Source organism: Rattus norvegicus, chromosome 16, assembly GCF_036323735.1.
Source record: "Rattus norvegicus strain BN/NHsdMcwi chromosome 16, GRCr8, whole genome shotgun sequence".
Taxonomy (NCBI): domain Eukaryota; kingdom Metazoa; phylum Chordata; class Mammalia; order Rodentia; family Muridae; genus Rattus; species Rattus norvegicus.
In genome coordinates this window covers 5,721,730-5,729,199 of record NC_086034.1, presented here as the reverse complement: position 1 = coordinate 5,729,199, position 7,470 = coordinate 5,721,730, and positions in this window count along the sequence as shown.

The following is a 7,470-nucleotide window of genomic DNA, read 5'->3' as shown; positions in this document are numbered from 1 at the left end:
GAAAGAGCACACCAAGAAGTTATCGGATGGGGTTGGGGATTTAGCTCAGTGGTAGAGCGCTTGCCTAGGAAGCGCAAGGCCCTGGGTTCGATCCCCAGCTCCGAAAAAAAGAACCAAAAAAAAAAAAAAGTAAGTTATCGGATAACAAATGGTTAACCTTGAAAACATACATACCAGTAACATTCTACTATACATATATTTGCATGTGATTAGCTGTAATGAAAAAATGCTAACTTCATGTACATTTTCATGTACCTAGTGAAAATGCCTAACTCTTTTTGGCCACCATAGGCTTCTGAAATCTTGTTTTATCTTGGGATTCCACATTAATTGGGCTCAGTTCATCCTGGATTTCAGTCATATTTCAGTGCCTTTGGTCTTCCCCAAGGTCAGCTTTGGAATCTTGATTCTGGAGGTGCCACCAACATCCTGTTCGTTGGGAGTAGTTCTCCAGTCCAAGGGTCTTTATTCAATACTTCATAAATCACATTGTACTTGGGAGTAAGACCTTTGGTTCCAACCTGGTTACCAACTCCCTTTTTTTTTCAGCTCTCTTCTTGTTCCACTGTCCCCCTTACATTCCAGATTTTTTTGAGTCTCCTTTTCATATTCCTTGTGGTTGCCAGAGAAAACTCCCGTTGCTTCCTGCCATTGTTCCTCAGTGGTCTCCATCCACTACTGGAATAAAAGTGAGCACACACACCTTCCAGCCTCTCTCCCACTCTTGTTCCTGTGGCCCCTACCCCATCCATTTCAGCACACCAGTGTCTTGCCTTGCTTTAAGAACATTATGCTCCAAGATGGAGAGATGGCTCAGTTGTTAGGAGTACTTGCTGCTTTTTCAGAGGACCCAGGCACGAGAACCTAGATTTAGCCTGGTGTGGTGTATGTGACCTTGAAACCGGAGTGCTGGGGAGACAGAGATGGGTGGATCCATTTGGCTCACTGGCTGCCGGCGAGTCAGGTTGGCCTACTTAGCAAGCTCCAGGTTAATGACCCTATCTCAAAAACTAAATTCAAAATAGGTGGACAGTACAGGAGGAGTGAGTGATACCTGAGGTTCTCTGGCCTCCACACACATGTATATACATGTGTATGCATACGTGCACTCACAGAAGCACATACACAACCACACAAAACTCAGCAGGCCACCGGCTTCCCAGCATAGGGAAAGCAGAACCAGGAGGACTGAGAGTTTGAGGTCAGCCTGGGCTAAATAAGGAGATTTGACCTCAAAACCCAAAACCCTCCAAACTCATTCCTACCTAATGGTTTGGCCCTGATGTGAAGGGTCTCATTATATGTAGCCTCAACTGACCTATAATTCACACTGTAGACCAGGCTTGACCTCAAACTCACACAGATTCACTTTCCTCTGCATCCAGAGTGCTGGGATTAAAGGTATGTGCTACCAAATATCTTACGTCATTCCAGAAGAATAAGAGGATTGGAGCTCTAGCCTCTGACTCAACCCCTGAAGACGACAGTGACCTCTTGTATACAGTAGGGACTCAATAAATGCCACTGAAATGAAAGTATTTCTGTAAAGTGTCTGAGGTAACCCAGTCAGCAAGCTGCATCTAAAGAGAGGGAGATCAGGAAGATGTCTCAGGAAGGAATCCGGCTGCTCCAGATCATGCCCTCTGCTCTAACCTGTCCACCTTGAGACACAAAGGTGCTCTGTTGAAAGGTAGGAAGTGGCACAGATGTCCTGATGCCAGCATCAGGTGACAGCAAAGGGCATGGCAATCTGAGAGTAGAGCTCACTGAAGTGAGCTGTCCCTCATGACCTAAACAGGACTCCCCCACAAAGGGCAGCCATCCTTAGGTGCCAGTGCTTATAACCTAATGCCCTCTCAGCTGCCTCCCGGGACTTCCACAACCACCAGAATGTCCCGGGAGGCTACTAGGGGTGCTGGGAGGTGGCATGTAGTGTGGCATTGCTATTGGGATGGTTAGATAGGATATCGCTTGGACAGTGATGGTGACGATGGATCAGAAAGGTTGCCTGGAGTGACAGAATGAGATGTGGACCAACAGGGCTTTGTGTTCACCTCAGCAAGAAATTCTGGCACTGCTCCACCAGGCTGGGTAGGGCAGCCAGTGTGGCAGAATGTCGCACTTGGATCAGAAAAGTTTGACACATACGCACTCTCTCACTCTCGCACTTACTCTCACATGCTGTCTGTGATGGTTTGACTATGCTTGCCCCAGCGAGTGGCACTATTAGGAGGTGTGGCCTTGTTGGAGGAAGTGTGTCACTGTGGGGGTGGGCTTTGAGACCCTCCTCCTAGTCTCGTGGGTGCCAGCCTTTTCATGTCTGCCTTTAGATCAAGCTGTAGAACTTTGGGTTCCTCTAGCCCCATGCCTGCCTGGACACTGCCTCCATCCTGCCTTGATACTGGACTGAACCTCTGAACCTGTAAGCCAGCCCCAAATAAGGCTTGCCTTGGTTATGGTGGTTCTTCACAGCAATGGAAACTGTAACTAAGACACTCTTACACACACACACACACACACACACACACACACACACACACACACACTCCACTTTCTCTTACTTACATTCTCTGACACTGTCAAACACTGGCTCACACGTCCTCACCCTCACAGTCTTTCACATCCATGCTGACAGGACACAAACCATCCACTATCAAGCTACGACTGTCTCTGATGTTCTCAGACACCCAGCTTCCTCTCCTTGTGGCTCCTTGTCTTGTTCTTCCCTCAACAGAGTGGTGCCATTGTCAGGGCTTCGTCCTGGCCTTCTGCAAAGCCTCTGTGCCTTGGCCGAGGCCCTGGGAAAAGAGAGTAGAGCCTTCCTGCTACCAGCCTGAACTGGAACCTCAGACATGGAGGCTCAGGCTTTCTTAGCCAAGACCTGGCAGAGCTCACGCCCTCTGACCCAGAACTCTATGCCAAGAGGTGGTCCTGAGAGATGCTTCCCCGGTATAAGCATCCGTGGTGGTGGTGGGGAGAGGCTGGGGCCAAGGTGACGATGGAACCTACAAAGTTGTTTCTTTTTAAAAAAACAGGGTCTTAGTATGTAGCCCGCGTTGGCCTTTAGACTCCTCGAACTCCTGAGTGCTAGGGTTATAGGCATGTTCTCCTATGCCTGGCTCCAAACCTCTTGAGAGAAGTCTTTCTAAAGCACACTGCCTGAGGAACAGAGAGCAGAAGGACCCATGTGGAAATGTTGGCCCCAGCAGATGTGACTGACCTCTACTTGGCATCACATGTAACCTCTGACCTGTCCCTATAGACTTGGGCCCAGGACTTCGCATTGGTAACACGACCCTCAGGCAGTTGTGCCAGGGTTTTGAGAATTCTGGCAGTCAGTGTGCTCCGATGTGAGGTGGTGAGGCTGGACACCCCTGAGCTCAGTGTCTTGCTGGGTCCAGAAAGCTAGCACACAACGTGTAATCTCAGCACTTAAGAGGTCGAGACAGGAGGACTGAAATTCTAGTCAGGCTGGGAGCCGGTGGGAAGGGAGCTGAGGCATCCATTGCCCACCATTACCAGAATCATAGCAAGGGCCAGAAAAGCAGGTAGCTGTTCAGCAAAGCCAAAAGAGTGGTGTGCACACTTTTTATCCCAACACAGGCAGGTGGCTCTCTGTGAGTTGGGAGGCCAGCCTGGTCTACACAGTAAGTTCAGGACAGTCGGGGCTGCATAGTGAGACCCTGCCTCAAAATAAAATCCTGTTTTACAAAAGTACTTAAAGGGCCGAGGGGGGTGGAGACAGAGAGAGAGAGAGAGAGAAAGAGAGAGAGAGAGAGAGAGAGAGAGAGAGAGAGCGCTGGAATTTGGTACTTTATCAGTTCTTTTTCCCACCTGTTATCCCCCTGGTTTCATCCCCCATTACAACAGACAGGAGAGAAAGAAGAATGGGGGATGGGGATGGAGATAGACATTCTTAAAACTAATTTATTTGTTCTTGTTTCTTTTTTGAGCATGGCTACTAGCCACAACCAGTCCCACTTAGCATTTATATAGCCTCTGAAAAGTTCCCAGAACTCAAAACCTCAGGCAATTGCAGGAATTATTTGCAGCTGGCAAAACCATGCCTCTGCTAGAGCCCAAGGCAAATCATAGTCAGGTGCTGTGGACAGTTTGGAAGAGTCCTGTATTCCCACACTTGTGAATAAAACAGAAACATGTTTGTACAGTATTTCTGTGTTTTTAAAGAAACCAAAATTTGGGGCTGGAGAGATGGCTCAGCAGTTAAGAGCGCTGACTGCTCTTCCAGAGGTCCTGAGTTCAAATCCCAGCAACCACATGGTGGCTCACAACTAACTGTAATGAGATCCGATGCCCTCTTACACTGTGTCTGAAGACAGCAACAGTGTACTCATAGACATAAAATAAATAAATAAATAAATAAATCTATTTTTAAAAGAGGAAACCAAAATTTTAGAATTCTCACTATACAAAGGTAGTAAAAAATTGAAGCATGTGTATGTACTTATGTGTGTGTGCTTGTGCGTGTGTGTGTGTGCTTGTGCATGTGTGTGTGCTTGTGTGTGTGTGCTTGTGTGTGTGTGGTTGTGTATGTGTGTTTGTGTGTATGTGTGTGCTTGTGTGTGTGTGCTTGTGTGTATGTGTGTGCTTGTGTGTATGTGTGCTTATGTGTGTGTTTGTGTGTGTGCTTGTGTGTATGTGTGTGCTTGTGCATGTGTGTGTGCTTGTGTGTGTGTGCTTGTGTATGTGTTTGTGTGTGTGTGCTTGTGTGTGTGTGCTTGTGTATGTGTTTGTGTGTGTGTGCTTGTGTATGTGTTTGTGTGTGTGTGTGCTTGTGTATGTGTTTGTGTGTGTGTGCTTGTGCACGTGTGTGCCGTGTTCATACCCATCGACATAGACTCAGCAGAAACCAGAAAGGCTACAAGGATGGGGTCATGGCCTAGAGGGATTTGGAAGGGTGGGACTGAGAAACTTACTGTTTCTTCTTTACCCATTCCTTTTTTTTTCCCTTCAGGGATTTGGTGGCAATGACCACGATTGGCCTTTATCATCAGAAGAAAGCAAAAGAAAATTCCATCTTGAAAAGTCTGCTGCTGAGGTTAGGGGCCTTCGACGACACGTGCTTTCTGTTCCCGTGGTTATGTAAAGCTGAGCCTGTGTTTCATAAGCCGGGCTGCTGCCTAGGATGTCTGGGGAGAGAGCAGAGCCTCGGGCTGTGGATGTGCCCCTGCCCTTGTTTGACTGTCCCCATGCAGCTCAGGGTGAAGTTACCCTAATGAGCCCCGACACATCTGCCATTCACCATCCAGCATCTACCGAGTGGGCACTGATGAGGCGTGAATGACCTCTAGCAGCTGCGTTCCTGAGTGACAGAGCTGGCATTGCTTTGGCGCCCTGGACGCATGTGTGCACTCCCGGGGCATGCCCCAGCTGGGTGCTGTGAGCCCCAAGCCAGCACAGGCCTTGTACTGAAGCCAAGCTCCACGGCTGTGGCCTTGGGACACTTCCTTTGACTCACAGCCAGGGCTCCTGGCCAGCATGGCCCTGGGGCGAATCTTTATGGGGTAAGTGCCTGGCACTGCCCCCCACGGCACCTTACAGCGAGCACCTGACAGGCTTTGTAGACTGGTTAATAACTCTACTGCCCTCCCTAAACCAGAATTTCCTTCTACAGGCATTTTTGGGATCTCTCTCTCTTTAAAAAAAAAGATTTATTTGTGTGTATGAGTGCTTGACTGTGTGTATGTATGCACATTACATGTGTGCCTGGTGTCTGAGAGACCAGAAGAAGGCATTGGATCCCCTGGAACTGGAGTTACAGATGGTTGTGAGCCACCATGTGGGTGCTGCGAACTGACCTTAGGGCCTGTCCTCTGCAAGAGCAGGCGGTGAGCTCTTAACCCCTGAACATCTCTCCTCAGCTCTGGAAACACCAGATGGATGGAATTATGTAAGAAATAAAGAGTAAAACCCTGAAATTTCTGACTGTAAAACTAAGATATGGTTAGTGTAAAAATCAGAAAAATGAAATCAGGTCTATAATTTCAGATATTTGAGTCCTTCTTGGTCTACTTAGTAGGTCCCTGTCTCACAAGAATTTTGTATTATTATTATTATTATTAATTATTTTCAGATAGTGTCTCAGGTAACTCAGCTCAGCAAGGTGACCTTAGACACTTGATCATCTTGATTTTTCTTTTAGGATTTATTTATTTATTATTACTTCCTGCATTTATGCTTGCAGGCCGGAAGGGAGCACCAGATGTCATCATAGATGGTTATGAGCATGGCGATGTGGTTGGGTGGTTGGGAACTGAACTCAGGACCTCTGGAAGAACAGTCGATGCTCTTAACCTCTGAGCCATCTCTCCAGCCCCTGCCTTCGTCTCTCCTTAAGTGCTGGATCACAGGTATGTAATAGCACAAAAACAATAACAATAACAACAATAACAATAACAACGACAACCACAACTAAGGTGGAAGAACCATGCATGATGGCAGATGCTGATAGTCCCAACATTTGGAGGATGAGACAAGAGGACTATAGCGAGTTCAAGGCTAGCTTGTGCTGTGTAGTGAGTTCTAGGCCAGCCTGTGCTACATAGTGAGTTCTAGACCAGCCTGTGCTACATAGTGAGATCACATCAAAAATGAATAAAAGAAAGTTCAGGACAGTCTGTTCTTAGAAACAATGGAAAGGCCGTATTTGTAGCCCAGCGACAGCTTACTTAGCTCTCACAGAGCCCTGAGCTCATTACTGAAAACAAAAGCATACATAACCCCGGGAATACAGAAAACTCTAAGGTAAACTAAAATCACCTATAATTTCACACAAAGAGGATGACTGTTAACCTGTCCATTTGACAAATACTGGATTTTAGGCTGAGCTAAGGAAGGGGTACCTGTGCCTCTCTCTCTGATGGCCTTGCGAGGTTGGGGTACCTATGCCTCTCTCTCTGATGGCCGTGGGAGGTTGGGGTACCTATGCCTCTCTGATGGCCGTGGGAGGTTGGGGTACCTGTGCCTCTCTGATGGCCATGCAAGTGAGGTTGGGGTACCTATGCCTCTCTCTCTGATGGCCGTGCGAGGTTGGGGTACCTATGCCTCTCTCTCTGATGGCCATGGGAGGTTGGGGTACCTATGCCTCTCTCTCTGATGGCCGTGCGAGGTTGGGGTACCTATGCCTCTCTCTCTGATGGCCGTGCGAGGTTGGGGTACCTATGCTCTCTGATGGTCATGGGAGGTTGAAAATGTGTAGTCACTACTATTACAGCTCTTTAAAAAAAATTTAACAAGATCATCAGAACATACCATTTCTCTTATTTTCCCCCTGCATTTAAAAATTCCTCAAAGACAGCATAAAAATTTAGATTATATTAATTAATTTGGTGTGTGCATAGGAGTGGGACATGCATGCCAAGTGGCAGTCAAGGGACAGCTTGCAGAAGTCAGTGCTGTCCTTTGACCATGTGAGCCTGGGGGATTAAGCTCAGGTGGTCAGGTTTGGTG